At 36.5% G+C, this 18,517-nt stretch overlaps 1 long non-coding RNA gene across 1 annotated transcript; it reads left to right on the top strand.

The window, feature by feature from the left end:
- The first annotated feature begins 1,552 nt into the window (after positions 1 to 1,552).
- On the top strand, positions 1,553 to 17,997 carry LOC125349956. The gene is made up of 3 exons (XR_007210661.1): positions 1,553 to 1,690; positions 17,619 to 17,621; positions 17,986 to 17,997. It is a non-coding gene; the product is annotated as an uncharacterized LOC125349956 (long non-coding RNA).
- Positions 17,998 to 18,517: the final 520 nt, after the last annotated feature.

Here is an 18,517-nt window from a genome sequence, read left to right as displayed (position 1 = left end):
TTTATTTTAGAGTCCATTTTAAATTACTGTGTAAAATGTGGCCTGAATGCTTCTGTTTGTGTTTTTACAACACTACTAATTTGCTGTTTGAATCCTATTATGTTACAAAGTATTGGTCGTGATTGGCTTTTGCTTGGTAATAGTTTCCACTTTGTGTTGCAGTTGTGCTTTCATAAGGCTATTTGTTTACTTATAGTTAGTTCCCTGTGCTTATTACTCATGATTCATTGGAGAGAATAATTATCAGAAGTTTAAAGTTACCAATGTAATTTATGTATTATCAATGTATTTAAGATTGGTCATGGAAGATTGGATATGGTGATACCAGGTTACAATTCCTAGGTATACAATCTGGAGGAAGGGAAATATCTTGGTATGAGTACATCCCTGGCAAAAGTTAGCAAGACTCTGTCTCAGAAAAAAAAATCCAAGGAGCTGGGAATATATGGTAAAGTGCTTGCCTCGCATACATGAAGCCGTGGGTTCGATTCCTTAGCACCCATATATAGAAAAAGCCAGAAGTGATGCTGTGGCTCAAGTGGCAGAGTGGTAGTCTTGAGCAAAAAGAAGCCAGGGACAGTGCTCAGGCCCTGAGTTCAAGCCCCAGGACTAGCAAAAAAGAAATCTAGATATGATTGAGACCTGTAATGCTGTCTTCAAGAAAAGCAGAGGTAGGTGGATTGTAGGCTGGATTGGTCCTGGGCAAAATATGTGACAATTTATCTGAATAAAAAAAACAACAATCAATCAACAATCAATTAGGAGTGGAGGCATGAGTCAAGTGGCAGAATGCCTGCCCAACAATCACAAAAGTGTAAGACCTTGAGTTTAAATACAAACAATACCATGGCTCAAATCCAACCAAGCAACCCCAAAGAAACCAACCAAATATAACTAGTAATGGAAATCTGTGTACATTCTGTATCTCCATTCCAGATTTCTGGCAAATGTGGTCTAAGAGATTTAAATTCAGAAGTACACTCACTATAGAGAGATGCCAGTATGATACCCCAGCATCTGAAGAAAGTCTTACAAATTGGATTGGGCAGAGAGAAGTTGGAGTGCAAACTACACAACCATTTTGTCCCATTTGTCATTGTGAGTCAAATTATCCTGAGAAATGGACTTGAACATGAAGAAAGTTGCCTGGCCAGCAACAGCTAAAACAAAATAAAAAAACAAACAAAAAAGAACTTTGCTGAGAATTAATGGTAGCAGCACTTCAGGGAAGTAGAAGAATATGTTCAATCCTAAAACATTTTTTGTTCAATAATATAACATAAATAAGACAAATTCATCAGGAAGTTGTAGGAAAGGGTTTTGGCTTACTTTTTATTCTGTTTGTGGAGCAAAGAGTTAATTTTATTTTTAAATCAATGGGGATGATGGATTTCAGTGAAGATGAGAACTTGAATACCTCTCACTGAATTCATCTGAATTTTTGGTAAATTTTGTCAGTACGGTAATGATGGCTGGTTATCTTAGAAACATGAAATTAGAAATGCAGATCCCTTCTCTCTTTTTTTAACGGAATATAAAACTATTTATTGACCACTGTTCACCATTATTTACAATAAAGTAAACAATGTACAGTTGGGTAACCTTCTGATTACTACAAGGTTGTTTCTCTGGCTTTTGTGGAACCAGTAACCCAATACTGAAAACAATTGAGCCTACATGTAAGGAATGAGTTTTGGGGGTGTCATTACTTAATCAGAACAACTTGTCTTTAACTGCTATGTTGAAGGACCATCCTGAATTTTCTTTTTTGTGTTTGTGTGTGTGTAAACAAAATACTTACATAGGTAGTTTTTTGTTTTGGAGATTTTGTTAGGTCCTCTCCCAGAGGGCTCCATGTAGATGCCCCCACCTCATTAAGTCTCCTCCTAGTTACCTGGGTAACCTGCAGACCTGGAGGCAGTTACCTCCACTTTCCCTGAGGTCACCTCCTAATCCACCTGGCCACACCCCTTGCCCCTGCCCTAGATATAAGGCAGGGCTGGGTGAGGGTCTCTCTCTCTCTCTCTCCCTTCTCTCCCGTCATGGATCATCTTGGCCACAGGCCAGCAGTTCGGTAATAAACTTTCTTTCCTGCCTGAATACCGCGTGGTGTTCTCCTTTACCGGCTACCTACTTTAAAAACCTAACAGATTTTACTTGTTTAGAGGTGTTGGGCATCAGACCCACAGCCTTGAATATGTAGGTAAATGATGTATCACTTGGTTACATTCCTGGCCCTTTTTTTAGTTTTTTCTTGATTTTTTGAGACAGGGTCTCTAGGCAGCTCAGGCTCGCCTTGAACTTCCTAGGTAGCCTGGCTAGCTAGCCTCAAACTTTAGGTCCTCCTGCTTCTGCCATAGATATGCAAATGCAATAGCTTTGCAAAACTTATTGAAAAGAAAAAATTCAAGCTAATAATTTCCCTCCCCCAGATGAGAAAAGATAAATCTTGATTTCCTTTCACTAAAATTTTCTGTAGAGAGCATTCCTTTACAGAATATTGGGTCATGGGCTATCTAACACTCAGCTCATGGAAATGTAAAATCAGCTGGTTAGAGATATGACTATTTAGGACCTGCTGGCCTAAATGAATGAACAGAATTTTATAATTATTGACCTGCATGCTTTTTCTTTACCCCTTCTTTCTTATAGATAACAAATACTTGCAAATCCATACAAGGAATCTGAACTTCAATGGCACTTGTACATTACTCTCAAGTGGCACTGCTGCCTTGAGAGCATGTTGGAGGTGATGCCTGGTGCTGTTATCTGATTACTAAGTGTTCTCAATACATAAGGATTGCTCTGGTCTCTTTACTAACTACAGATTTGGAGAACAGCCTTCTGAAAACTGAATCAAGTTGATTGTCCAGAATTTAAAGGAGTAACAAGACCTGGCACCAATGATTCAAGCACATAATTCTACCTACTTGGGAGGCTGATATTTTAAGATCACTGTTCAAAGCCAGCCCAGGCAGTAAAGTCTGTGAGGTGTGATTCTTTTTATTTTAATCTGAAAATAAAATTATTTTTCATAGTTCTTAGACTGGAAAGGCTAATTTCTTTTTCTCTCTCCCTCCCCACTCTTGCTCTCTCTCTTCTTTCCTCCCTTTCTTTTATTTTAATTTAATTTTATTGTCAAGGTGATATACACAGGGGTTACAGTTACATATGTAAGGTAGTGAGTATATTTCTTGTCAAATTGTTACCTTCTCCCTTATTTTTCTCCCACCTTCCCCCTCCCCATTCCTCCCTCCCCAGTTGTACAGCTAGTTTACAACATATTGTCTTTAAGTATTGCTGTTGCATTGGTTATCCTTCTATCCTTTTGTGAGGTTCTCCTAATACAGATAAATGTATATACAATACCCAGGCCACCAAAATCAACTACATTGACAACAGGAGCTAAACCACAGGGAAGAAAAATGCAAGAAAAAAAATGCTTCCACATAGTACATTCTTTTCTCCAGTTAACCACCAAAAAATGCCAGAAGTAGAGCTATGGATCTAGCGGTACAGCATTACCTTGAACAAATAAGCTAAGGGACAGAGCCAGAACCTGAGTCCTAGGCCCTGAGTTCAAGTCTTAAGACTGGCACAAACAGACACAAACACAAAAGTAGTAAAAACACTAACTCCAATATGGTTTTAAAAATAAAAACAATTTGATGAAAATTTTAAGAAGATATAAGAAGTTCACTTGTAGAAGACATAATATATATAAATAAACTTTTGAAAATCTCAAAATACTGAAGACATATCACAGAAATTCAGAAAAAGTGCAAAATGAAGTACTGATGATATTCTATATTTCCTCAGAATACATCAGAAAACAAAAAAACAAACAAAAACCCAGGAAGCTTTAGTGTAGAGGAATTCAGAATTTAGTCATGTAAAGTTAACATTTCTGCCTATGACAGTACACAAACTCTTTCTAATAGAATTTAGAATGTCAATTTATGAATCCTAAGATATTATTATAAATTCATTGATGTTGAAAGGTCATGCATGTATCTGTGGTAACTTGGCAATAGTGATTTTGCATGTAATACCCAGCCTTGTGATACTAGACATAGATTTACTCAGCTTTTTCCACATTATTCTCTTTTGGGCTATTGTTAAGAATACTTTGATGTTCTTGTTTAGAAAGAGAGGGTTAATTACCTATCAGTTAACATATTCAATCATATCAAAATAATAGCAAAATCTGTATTGCATATATTTTCTAATCTATATTATATATGTGTATATACACATGCACGTATGTATTATTGTAAAATTGTCCTAAGAAGCTCAACTAAATGAAGGTTAACATGAAATTCTATAACATTTTGTCAGTGAGTATTAGTGAATGGTTTGAAAGTGTAGTCAAATGATTTGATCATTTGGCAATTTTTCTTCTATTTATATATTGAGTCTTTAAACAGAAGAAAATTTCTTTGGGTATTGTCACAAATATCTATTTTTATTTTTAATCTAAAAGTTGTTGAGGTTGTTCATTTTCCAAAAACTGGGTACATTATTGCAGGAGGTAAAAATTACTAATTAAATCAAGAACATTGAGGATTTTTGTCACATTTAGAATATTTAATTTCCCCTTCATCTGATAATAATTTTGCATGTAAAAAATAACACAAAACTATGTCAATTTGAAATAACCACCCACACACCTTATGGAATTAAAATACTGTGTGGGCTTGAAATCATGAGTATGTTCTGTAAGCATGATCTCCAAAACCATATTTTTCTCAAAAAATTATGACAGTTGTTGAACCAAATGATTTGATATTTTAACGTCAGTAACTAGCTCAGTGGTCTCTGGATCTTGCTTTATATTGTTAACTAGAACATTTGGGATTCAAGGACATAGAGTCTCATGATAGTAAAATATAGTAACATAAATTTTAGAATGAACAGGGAACAGAAAGTTCATTAAAAGCTATCATTTTTAAGCAGTGCATTTAAGAACTTGGGTGCACATTTGCATATCGAAAAAATATGCTCTCTATCCAATAAAATACTACTTTACTACCATATAGACACAGGCAAAGACAGGGTATACCTTTTCTGGTTGCTTCTGAGATCACTGTGCTTGAATTCCTATACTGATATGGTATTGTAAAAATTTAAAGCTAGCTTTACAATTATTACACAGCCAAATTGGATATTTAAAACAGGATAAGAAAAATGTAGGCATTACCGTCACCCTTACAATCTATTAAAGGAATAAAATTGTTTACTGCACATACATGAGTTTTTTGGAATATATTTCAGGAATTTAAAAGTCCCAGAAAAGTAACTATTCCTCTTACATTTGTTTTAAAATTACAGACTGGGAAGTAGTATTCTTACACACAGGCACCATACTTTTCTCTTTAGGGTAATTTTCATACATAAAACAAATCATGAGAGATAGAGGAAAAGATTTCATTAACTGAAAATGAAATGTGTTCAGCTAAAAACGAAACATAAGAAAGTCATGAAAATTTATTAATTCTTCTGATGTGCTTATTAAAATTAAATTCACTATGTTTATATTCTAATAATTAAAAAAGAGTTATATTTTTAGGGATATTTGTTACACAGCTTAGTTACTTTGAAGCTTAATGATTTCATTTACCATTTTCAAAAATATACATTCCTTTTGTGTAACAAAGTTTAAACCGATGAGCTATAATTATTTTAATATTCTTAAACTTAGATTGTGGAAGTCCTTTCATTTGTTCCTTAACAACTATTTCCTCTGATTATCAATACTGAGAATTTATGTGTCATTTTTTGTTCATTGTGGGGCTTGAACTCAGGGTCTGGGCTGTGTCGCTGAGCCTCTTTGTGCTCACGGCTAGTGCTCTACCACTGGAGCCATAGCACCATTTCTGGTTTTTGAGTGGTTAATTGGAGTCTCATGGGGACTTGTCTGCCCAGGCAACTTTGAACCATAATTCTGGGATCTCAGCCTCTAGAATAGGTAGGATTTTATCTGTGAGCCCTGGGCACCCAGCTTTATATGTCTTTTGTAAGTATTATGAAAGAGGTATCGACTACATGATAAGTTATCATTTCTAGATCCTAAATACTAGATATATTATAGGTGTCCTTCACAATAAGATAAGGAAATATATCATTGACAGACAGCTGACATAAAGTATGAGGAAGGCTTAAATTGTCAATGGATATTAAACAACAATAGAAAATTTTATGTTATTTAAAAGTCATTTAAGAACAAGATAAAATTATACAGATCCATATTCCACTTAAGATATGTTTAAATACAATAACTCTGTCATCAATATTTGGGGTTGAGAAGCCTTGAGAGTCCATGCTTAGAGTCAATGTTGTGAATTGCTGCATCCCTAATAATAAAGTTTTATTCATTTTTAAACCATAAAGTTGATACTTTACTTTCTATTTGACCTATTTAATAAACCATAGTGGCCATGACTCCAGTCTTGCTTCATACAGATTATTTGAAGATGGAATCTTACAAATGTTTGGCTTGAGTGTCAAATCTCCCAAGTAGCTGGAATTATCGTTATGACTCACTGGCTCATGATGGCAGATAGACCTTATAGCATATGGAAGTACATCTGTATTAGAAAAAAATACATCTGATTATTGTAATTGTGGCATCACTTTGTAATGTCAAAGGAAAACACATAGGTGCCGCACAAATGGTTCTAGTTTGGAAGAAGTATAGCGGCTCAGTGGCTAGGCAGTGTGCTATTTGACCACAAATTAATTTCATTTCTGCTGACATTCATGTGTTTGTTGTACTCATAAAGTATAAATTACATGGAATTCACAATAACGGTACAGATACTGACATGCAAACTATTACAATGATTTTATCAAGAGGAATCTCTATGGAGGCTATACATATTAAGGCTAAAAAGTTGAGTAGTAGTAGCCTGGCCCTGGCGGCTCAGGCCTGTAATCCTAGACTCTCAAGAGGCTGAGATCTGAGAATTATGGTTTAAAGCCAGCCTGGGTAGGAAAGTCTCTGAGATTCTTACCATCCACTAAGCATCAAAAATCCAGAAGTGGATCTGTGGTACAATTGGTAGAGCAGTACTGCCTTAGGAAAGAAAAAAACAAAACAATTCAAGGACAGTGCCCAGGCCCTGAGTAAAAACCCCAGGACTAAAACACACACACACACACGTACACACACACACACACACACACACACACACACACACACACACACACAATCCAGGAGCTCATTGCTCAAAGTCAAGCTTCACTATTACTGGTTGTATAACACTGAAAAGAACACAAAATCTCCCTATCTTCAGTCTTTTTACATAAAGACCAGGTAGAGTAATAGCTCCTTTTGATGTGTATCATGAAAACTAAGCCAAATTCCATACCTAAAGTATGTCTTGGTGACAGCACATAACAGTTGGCCAACATATCATTTTATTAATGAAAGAGAGTAGTGCACCCAGAATATTTAACTTTTCTCCTCTGTTTTTGGTAGGAGTACTTTATATGTTGTGCTACTTTAGAATTTAGAGCTCTTTAACTGTGATAGAACTTTAAGAGATAAATATGATTATTGTTCCCTATATCACAGGTAAGGAGAATGAAGCTCAGACATGCTAAACTAACAGCCAAGATCAGGTCTATTTGGCCATTTCAGCCACTGAAAAGTCTTGTGGAAAATGGTAATGTGAAGGAAATTATAAGTGTAGAGATCTGGGGTTAATTGAGTTACCAAACACTTTGTTCCAGTTTGTTTGTGAAGATTTCCTCCAGTTGGAAGTCCCAGAATTCTTTGTTCTCAACCACTTCTCAAAAAATGGCATATTTATAATCACACCTATACTTATTATTCACGCTTTAACTACTACCATCTTCTCTTGGGACTGCGTTCTTCTAACTGTGCCACCCCCCAAAATGCTTGATGTATTTTATTTCTTTAAGTAGCAAAGGAAATTCTCAAATACAGATTTCAATGGTTTTACATCTGTCTTGACTTATTTTCCAAACTTTGTCCTGTACTTATCCAAAATGATTACCTAGTTTCAGGCAAGCTGGATTTCTGATGGATTTTCTTGAAATGATTTATCTTTTACTATATCATTGATCATGTCCACTTCTTCCTTGGGAAATTTCTCTCTTGTCTCCCATTTATTGAAATACTTTCACTACTCCAATGGTTAGATTGAGTCCTCTCCTCTTCAGGAAACATCCGTACATCATAATTTTCCTGTATCAGAAGCAAAATCTCTCAGGGAACATGCCTGTATCCTAAGTAACCTGGCATTCCGTAAAGCTGAAGTATAGAGGTAGAAAAAGAACATTCTGGTGGACTTTTTCTGTCTCTGGGTTTCTGAAATAGAAGTATGCCTACTTAAGGCAGCATATCTTCCTTTTCATTATAATAGAAAACACATTCCGAGTCTGTGATTCTCCCCCGTACGATAAATAGTATTTCAAAATATGTAAAATCAGACTCCTAATGATGTAAACAATTCAGGGATTACCGAATGCCATCTTTAGCAGGTATTTCCTCCTAGATTTGACTCACCATACTTGATTTCACCAGAGAATGATCTTCATGTTTTTTTTTCCTCTTCTGCAATTTTCTCTTTACAAAGTGTAAGTTTCATCCTAAATTGTCCCACTAACCTCAGCCTCAGCCCACTATATTAACAAAGATGGCCTCCAGAAATGGTAACACATTTTTTTTTAATTTCTATCTATGGAGAGGAAGATGATTTGTCTGGAGACATTGTTTCAAATCCAGTATCCTGAGAGTTCTTTAATTAGATTGACCAAGTCAAATTCAATCACAAGTCTGTTGCTGGGGCCAAAACAATGAAAAACTCTTTTGGATTCAATTTAAGTTATGTCATTTTGCTTTTTCAGTCTAGAGTTAGATTCTTAGGAATTGCTGGGGGAAGGGGAGAAACCTGAATGCAGATACCTTAAAAATACTGAGCCATCCGACCAGTGAACTTTGAATATGTCCTGAATATGTCATTTGCCTAAAATGAAACTTCCCATAGAATTGTTTATAATTACCAATGTAGACAAGGTCATGTCTTTTAAATCTACTTTCAGGTATAGTTTGTATTCGATGTTATGATATTGCATTTAATTTATTTGGTATGTTGAGCTTGTAAATGGTCTTATTTCAATTATCATTTTGACTAACTTTAACATATTTTCTTTTGTGTTTAATTAATGTTATTGATATACATTCTTTTAAATAAGGTGCAAAACCAAGTAATTTTTAAATAATACAGGGCTTTCTTTCTTCTTTTTTTTTCTTTTTCTGTGCCAGTCCTGGAACTGGAAGTCAGGGCCTGGGAGCTGTCTCTGAGCTATTCTGAGCAAGGCTAGAATTTGAGCCACAGCTACACCTCAGGCTTTTTTGTATGATAAGAGTCCTAAGAATTTTTGGTGCAGGCTTTGAACCATGATCCTCAGATGTCAGGTTTCTGAATAGTTGGGATTAAAAATATGAGCTATAGGTGCCTGAACAAATATGTCAGTTTTAATTTGGTGATATTTAAAAGTATTATGTTAAATTTAAAAATATTTTGTTATATGGGAAATCCAATATAATGTTTTTATAAAAATTGTTAAAATAAATTTAAATTGAGTTAAAAGAACATTAAATATTGTATCATTTAATAGGATGAAAAATATTTATTGTAAATAAATTTATCAAATAATACAAGTTCCCTTAGATAAGAGTTTGCATCTTTAAGGAGTGTTGAACTTAGCAAAATTCCTTCTTCAGATCTTGGGCAGTATAAAGAAGTTCCTTGACAATACAATTCATTTCAACATATTTTTCGAGAAACTGTTCATTTTATGGGAATTATTACTTTGACATTCAACTGACTATCTTCTTCTTGGTCTTTAGGTGCCATTAATGCTTGTAGAAATGTACATGTCTTAGTTAAAATTCTGATCATTTCTCTATGTCTTAATTGAAAATTACTAAAAGAGAAAATGTTAATAATTGCCTATGTTGTATGTTGTCTATTTCATTTAGTTTTGCTCTTATCTTTATTATTATACCTATTATTCTGCTCTTTCTTAATCTCTAGGTTTCATCTTTCAATATAATTTCTAATGTTGAAATATTATATAATTGACATTGCAAACTTTTATGTAAATATGTAATGTTTCTGAATGTGGAGAATATATGCAAACATATATAAATATCAATATATTTGATATAAATAGATATACATTTATCAAGTTGTTTGACTGTGTGTAGTGGTTTTCTGTACCATATTAATCTTCCTACTTTTAGTTCAAATAATTGTTTTAGCATCCTTTTTTGATGGTTTGGATTTTTTATTTGTTTATTCTAAAGTGCTTGCATCTCACCATTTGGTGCAGAAAACTTTCCCAACATACACTGAACTCAGAACATTCATACTAAACTGTCATCATTGGCTCATGTCTGTAATACTAGCTACTCTGTAGACTGAAATCTGAGGATTACCATCTAAAGCCAGACTAGGCAGGAGCAACGTGAAACTTTGACCTCAAATTTACCAGCAAAAAGCTCGAAGTAGAGCTGTATTTCAAGTGGTAGAATGCCAGCCCTCGGTAAAAGAAAAAAAAGAAGCTGGAACCAACCCAGATGCCCCTCCATAGATGAATGGATCAGGAAAATGTGGTACATTTACACAATGGAATTTTATGCCTCTATCAGAAAGAATGACATTGTTCCATTTGTAAGGAAATGGAAGGACTTGGAAAAAGTTATACTAAGTAAAGTGAGCCAGACCCAAAGAAAATGGACTCTATGGCCTCCCTTATTGGGAATAATTAGTACAGGTTTAGGCAAGCCATAGCAGAGCATCACAAGGCCCAATAGCTATACCCTTAGAAACACATAAGATGATGCTAAGTGAAATGAACTCCATGATATGGAAACAAGTGATATATCACAGTTATAACTACTTTCAACGTCCTATGTGTATGTGTAGTTTCTATTATTGATGATGTTTTGTATCACCTTCCTATGTTTGTACCTACACTATCTCTGTAATCTTATCTGAGTATATTGGAAACCGTGTTTACTGGTATTGGAAGTAGGAAATTCAAAGGGAATACCAAATTCGAGAGACACAGGGTAAAAAAAGAGAAATAACTACAAAAGCAATACTTGTAAAACTGTTTGCTGTAAGTGAACTGAACAACTGGGGGGGGAGGGAAAGGGGGGGAGGAAGGGGGGCATGAGGGACAAGGCAACAAACAGTACAAGAAATGTATCCAATGCCCAACGTATGACACTGTAACCTCTCTGTACGTCAGTTTGATAATAAAAATTTGAGAAAAAAAAATGATAGGTAACAAACAGCACAAGTAATGTATCCAATGCCTAATGTATGAAACTGTAACCTCTCTGTACATCAGTTTGATAATAAAAATTTGAAAAAAAAAAAGTCAGCGATAATAAAAAGACAAACAAAATCCAAGAGACAATTAACTCCCTCTTTTTAAAAATTTTGTCGGTCATGAGTCTTGAGCTCTGGGCCTGGGTGCTGTCCCTGAATTCTTCAGGTCAAGGCTAGAGCTCTAGCCATTTCTGGCATTTTCTGAGTGGTTTATTGGAGATTAATGTCTCACAGACTTTTCTGCCTGGCTGGCTTTGATCCCAATCCTCAGATCTCAGCCTCCTGCATAGTTAGGATTCCAGGCTGGAGCCACAGGCGCCCTACTAACTTCCTCTAGAATATTATTTTTTTCCAGTAATTGCAGGCAGGTCTTAATAATGGATGGCTTCGCCAGGTTTCTGGCTGGAAACACCTGGGAAGCAGATGGCCAACTTCTGATGGAAACAAAACCCAAGTGACTTTCTTACACAAAACAAGCAAATAAATTATAGAAACTAAGACACATAAACAACCCCACAAAAATATATTCATTAAAAGAAAATAAGCTTCCAAGAGAAAATGAATTTCAAATTCTAAACAAAGGTTTTCTAAACTGGTGTTTAAGGAAAGATATGGAAGATATTGAGAAGAATTTTATAATCAATCCTAGAGAATTTTCATTAAAAGGGACTGAAAAATTAACTGAGAAATAGTCAATACCTCCTCTACAAAATTCATTGTGCATATTGGAGTTTCCAAAGAGACATTAAAATGTACATATATAACTTATAGTGGTTTTCAATTTTAAATTATATTCAGAAAGTATTATATGCATAAATTATTTCAATTTTATGTTCAAGTTTTGCTAATAAAATTGAGATTTAGTTATAAAATAAGTGTATTAGGTCATTCATAGAAAATCTCTGGACATATATGATGTCAGTTTTAGGCGAGAACTTCCTGTACTTCTCCCTAAAACATTCTCTTTAGACCTGGCTTGAAAAGAATTTATTTGTCACTACTAGCAAGCTATTTTTGTTGAGGATGTCAGAAAATAAATCATTATATGTACAATAATTATTTGCTCATACTGTGTTTAATTTTCTTTCCTTCCTTGGCTTCTATATAATGTAATGAGTATACAAAATTGTTTTAGACGAAATGTTTCCAGTTTTAGATTACAGCAAAGAATAATTGAAAAAGTGACTTCACACAGATAAAATAACCATGTCTACTCCAGACCACCACTCTTGGTCTACTTCTAAATTTTTTTCAGATTCATATTAAGGTATCTTATAAAGTTCTCTTTCTCTAGGAAGAAGTTTTGAAAAGTCAAAGAAAATGATCTGAAATAGTTGTACACAAAAATCTGTATAGCAAATAATCTGTCAATTATCCGATATGTCAGGGATTAAATGTTTATCTAAGGTCAATGTTCCATAAACAACATATTAAGGTCTGATTTTTCTAAAGATTCTAAAATTTGAATACCATTCTTAAAGTTCTACAAAATTGAACTTAATTTTTCCATGTCAAAAAGTATTTTAAGTTCATTTTTACTCAATCATTTGTTTATATACAGTGAAATAGAATATTAAATATTTTGAAACTGGTACTGATAAAAGAATGGTAGATCATGCACATTGTGAATCATATCTATAATCCAAGCTGCTCAGGAGGTAGAGGTAAGGAGAATTGTTTATGGTCCCAGGGCAACCTGAGCAGAAATTGAAAAGACCAACTCTTAAAAATATGCTCCTTGTGGTGTTATATGTGCTGTAAAGTTAAACAATAATAATAAATTAAAAAAAAACAGCCACTCAATTCACTTTATTCAATCATGTTTTCCAAATGAGACTACCAAGATTTAGGAAGTTTTCCTTTGAAAATGTTGTCTGATAGGATTTACAAATGAAACAATGTTTTATTGGTCTTAATCTTTTTTGGATCACTCAAGCATTAACAAAAAGTCTCATAGTTATTTCTGATTCCACAAACTATACTGCATGCTATGACTGTATGAGCCTCATGGCAACCTCATTGTTCTTTTGTCCATCTAACCTTAGGTCTAGGGAAAGACTCATAAAATGGAAGCTCAGTATTTTACAAATGAATGCATTTGACAGTCAACGGAAAATAGTTTGTTTGCAAAGACTGATTTATAGTCATCCTAAAAAATTATGAAGCAATTTATACTTGTTTCATATGAGAGTGTGCGAAACTACTATGATACATCTATACAGAACTCACAGCAGCAACAACAATCACACACCAGCATGCGATGTTAATCACATTATTTTAAGTAAAACAATCCACATTCAATTAGTAATGTAGATTTACATGCTGTTTCTTTAAAAAATCAAACCATATTAACAGAATATTATTCAATTATTTTTCATTGATAGAGGGTAGCATTTGACTGAAAAAGGACAAGAAATGTTGTAATGTAATTGAGTAATTTTGTACATTGATTGTAGTAGTGACTGGTTTCCTTTAGATTTTTATTTTATATTTATTTCTTGAGGCATAAGATCCACAAAATGGATCTGTGGCTCATTCAGGACACAGCGGCCACACCCTGAGTTTAAACTGCATCACTAACGAAAAAAGAGGGGGTAATTATAAAATAATGGCATAATTTCCGTTGTTTTTTAGAATAAAAATTTAAAGGTCATACTTTATGTTGTAGTGGAAGAATGGAAAGAATATTTAGGAATACCTAAGAATTTTTGATAAATAATCAATCACTCTATAACTTTTCTATTTCAATTTCATGGACTAATACTTCACAAAAGTTTTATCATTTATATTTTATTTATTTATTTATTTTGCTGGTCCTGGTGCTTGAACACAAGATGTGGGCACTGTCCTTGAGACTGTTTGTTCTCAAGGCTAGTGCTTTACCACTTGAGCCATAGACCTACTTCTGGCTCTTTCTGACTAGCTTATTGGAGAGAAAAGTCTTATGGATTTTCTTGCCAGAACGGGCTTTGAACTGTGGTCCTCAGACCTCAGCCTCCTGAAAAGCTAGGATTACAGACGTGAGTCACTGGTGCCTGGCTATGAAGAGCCAGACTAAAACCATTTTGAAGTCAGGCCCCACTTTAGCACGCGAACCTGAGATAAGCAGGCCCTGTGAGCAAACCCAGGACAAGCTTATTAGGGCCCAGCCAGTTAAGAACTCTAACAGCCTGGGAATGCTTAACTCTAACTGCCCCCAGAATGCCTCGAGCCCTGAGCCAATCAGATTTGTACCCGTGTCCTAATCTTGCTTGCTTGAACACCTGATTGCTGTAACTTTGTTTTTTGTCTTGCTGAACACCTGATGGCTGTAACTTTGTTTTTTGCCTTTATACGTTCTGTGCAATCGCAGCTCGGGGCTACCTCCTAACCTCCGCTGTGTCTGTGGGTAGGATGAGGCCCGAGTTGCAGCTTGCCTGAATAAAGCCTTGCTTTTGCATTTCGGAACTTCTGAGTCTTGGTGGCCTTCTTGGTGGTCATCTCGGGACTTGACATAACAGTTGGGGGCTCGTCCAGGATAGCCCCAGAGACCCCTGAGACCCCAGACTCCGAAGGTAAGAAAACAACACTGTTCATTTGTCTAGTCCTGTAATTTGTCTGTTTTTCTGCTTTGCTTCCTTTTTGAGGACAGCCATTCCGACTCATATTTCTTGAAGGGGTTGTTGAAGCAGACACTCTTACTCGGCAATCCTGGGGAGACTGAGGGATGCCCAAGACTCACCACCCTTGAAAGGGGACCCCTGAAACCCCACCTTGAACTTGGGTCCACTCCTTCTGCACCCTTGCAGGAGGTGTGGGACAACTTGGGAGAACTCCAACTCATAACTTGGGTCCACTCCTTCTGCACCCTTGCAGGAGGTCGTAGCCAAACTTGGGATATCTCCAACTCGTAGATTTTCTATTTCTCAGGCCTGTGTGTTTTCCTCCTTTTGTATTAATTGTTTTGTTTTTTTGTAGCCTTTTGGAGTGAACATCTCATCAGACCTATGGGTAACCTTCTATCTTGGGGACCTCCATCTAGCCCCCTAGACTTGTTCCTAGGTCACTGGAGGGAGCTTAAGGAGATAAGTGGATCACCCTGTGCAAGTCAGAATGGCCCACCTTTGAGGGAGAAAATTGGCCACCAGAAGGGAGCTTTGACATAGGTAAGATCAGGACTTTGCAACACCTAATCTACACCCCACATTCGGGCCATCCAGACAAGAGAGAAACCAAGAAGGAAGAGAAGAAATTGTACCCACCTGTTCTCCAGGGAGGAAGCACAGAGGAGGAAATGCTCCCCCCACCATACTCCCCACCCCAGTTAACTCTACAAGAGGAGGACTCAGGAAAATATTTCAGCTGTGCCCTCCGCTCCAGAGGGTCCCACCCAGTCAACTCACCTGTGCCGGCAGCCCAGGACATGGACGCATCAGCCCTGAGTCCTGACCCGCAGCAGCCTACAAGGGCCGATGCGGGGCCAGCCCAAGCCACCCGCAGGCGGCAGGGAGTGACCCCACCTCCCAGCGCTGTAGTCTGTGTTGTTTGTGATTCTGACAGGCTCTTCTGTGTCAAACCTGCATAAGATGTACAGGTGACAGCTCACAATCAGTGTGAGTGTCTGCAAAAAGAACTCTGGCGGAACCCTGCTCAGCCGCCTTCAGCAGAAAATTATTTGGTGTGCTAAAATGTTTAACTAAGACTATCAAGCCCTAGAAAATGAGGCTGGAGAATGCTAAAATCATTTGTTAAAGGTTTTGTCTTAAAATTTGGGTGTTGAGGAGTAAGATTGACAAAAATACCTCTTGCCACTGGAAAAAGTACAGCCGATGCTTATTTTGCGTGCTTTAAGATCTTTTGAATATGTATGTATGTGTGTGCATGTGTGAGTGTGAACATGTTCAAGACTGTTAGTATGATGTAAAATTGAATGAGTTTAAGTTTAAATTCAAATGGTCATCAAGTTTGGGCATTACCAAATGTTTTAAAATTAATGCATTGTTTTTTTTAAAAAAAACAGGAACTAGAGTTAAAAAAGGATTTCTCAGGGTTCTTTAATTAGCAGTCAAAAAAAGTGGGTATCTTAATTGATAATTGATTTAACAAAGGGCAAGCTGGCGTGAATTCATCAAGCCCTATGGGGTCAGGATGGAGCCAATAGTGGGCTTTCTTTCGTCTTTGTTTTCAGGTGAACATTAGAAACCTTGTGGTAAAAATGAATGATTTTTCACTGGAATTTCTAAAACTGCCCCTTGAGGTACTAAGAATTGGAAAAGTTTTTTTAAATGGTTGAAAAGTTTATTTATCTGATGTGATTCGATTCCTATGCTATTTTTTCACTTGGATTTTAAAGAATATATATATTAAACTAGTGGGGATAGAAGTAAACTCTCATTAACTCTATGTATGTAGGTAGAAATGGCAATATTGGCTAACGTTTCTCACTAATTTATTGGAAAGCTAAATGAATAAGTATTTCTAATTTTGTAATTGTAATTCTTGCATTAAGGAAAAATTGTCATTTGAGCTCAAAGGTCTTCATGCCATGTGGTAACTGGGACTGAAGAAAAAAAAAAAAAAAAGAGGTTCTTTTAAAACAAGCAGCCCAGAGGCAAAGGGTGGCACCTGATTTCAGAATGCCTGTAAGCTTCAGAATTTTTCCAATGCAGATAAAAGTCAAAGTGTTAGTGTTAAAGCAGAGGTTAGTAAAAAGGCTTTGGAATACATTTATAAGAAATTTGGAAGTAAAATTGTCCTAAATGATTATCGCAAAGTGAGAAAAGGAGAATTATGGCTACCAAATGTTTAATTGCCATTCCAGTTTCTTTGTAGGTTTTTTGCAACAGTTTTCAGCAGGCCCACAGAGGACAGGTGATTCCTACAAGTTTGTCAAGATGTAACATTGGTCCTTAATAAGTTCCAGGTAAGAGCATGCTTAAAAACTACTTCTGTGTGGACCACCTTGTTGCTTTTAATTGGAGTAATGTGGCCTCTTGTAAGACTCACTGATCTGAAATCTGCAGATCGAAGCCAGCCTGAGCAGAGAAAGGTCCCTGTGAGAGTCTTCATCTCTAGTTGGCCAGCAGAAGTGCTGGGAACAGAGTCATGAGTCGCTTTGAGGCTCAAAGTGGTAGGGTGCTAGTCTTGAGCTGGAGAGCTGAGGGACAGCACTCAGGCCCTGAGTCCAAGTCCAGTGAAAAGTCACTCCTCCTGGGACAAAAGTGATGGAGCATCCAGAGGCAGTAAGCCGCTGCTTGGATGGCAGAGATGGTGTCAGATCCTAGAGTCACTCCTGTTTGGTCTTTCAAAAGTTAATCAAATCCTGGAAGTCCTAGAAGAATAGTTCATAAGCATGCCTTTCTAATGCCCATGTCTGTCTACTGGGCAGGAACTTGCCAGTCATCTGTGATAGTGGGTAGTTAGGATAAGTTTGTCAAATGAGAGGATAGTTTAAAATCCCAACCCCCACATCTACTTAAAGCCCTAACTGGCAGTGAGAATTTTAAGCTGATACATCTGTTCAGGAAAGAAAGCTTGTAGACCTGAGATTGTGTCCTTATTGAGATCTGTTAAAGGCCTGCAAAAGGTAATATAGGCCTTTTTTTAGGTCATCAAAGATCAGTTCCCCAGCAAGTCAAGAAAAAGCTTTTACAAACTAGAATGTTAAAAGGCCCAAATTTGAAAACCTGAAGTCACCTATCTGGGCTTCATATTGAAAGAGGGCAAGCGTTGGTTCGTCGGATGCATGTAAAGAGTCTGTGTTAAAAATCCCTGTGCCTAAGTCAGCCAGACAAGTCAGAGTTCCTGGGAACAGCAGGCTTTTGCAGGCTGTGGATACCTGGGTTCGCTGAGATGGCCAAGCCTCTATATGAAGCCACCAAAAACCTCCCAGAGTTTCATTGGACTGAGCACATGCAAAAAGCCTTTGAGGCAATCAAGAAAGCCTCATCCGGGCCCTGTGGGAACTAGCAAAAATTGCCATTATGCACTGTCCGGGTCATCAAAAGGGAGTTGATTCGGTGACTAGAGGGAATAATCTGGCTGACCAGGCAGCCCTCCAGCCCGGAGCAGAAGTATTGACTCTAGTAGACCCAGGGCCACGAGCTTTGCCTCCTGTGCCCCAGCATTCCCAAGAACACTTGGTGTGGATAAAGAAAATTCCCATG

This window comes from Perognathus longimembris, chromosome 4, assembly GCF_023159225.1.
Source record: "Perognathus longimembris pacificus isolate PPM17 chromosome 4, ASM2315922v1, whole genome shotgun sequence".
In the NCBI taxonomy this organism is placed as follows: domain Eukaryota; kingdom Metazoa; phylum Chordata; class Mammalia; order Rodentia; family Heteromyidae; genus Perognathus; species Perognathus longimembris.
This window is presented reverse-complemented; position numbering and strand designations above follow the sequence as displayed.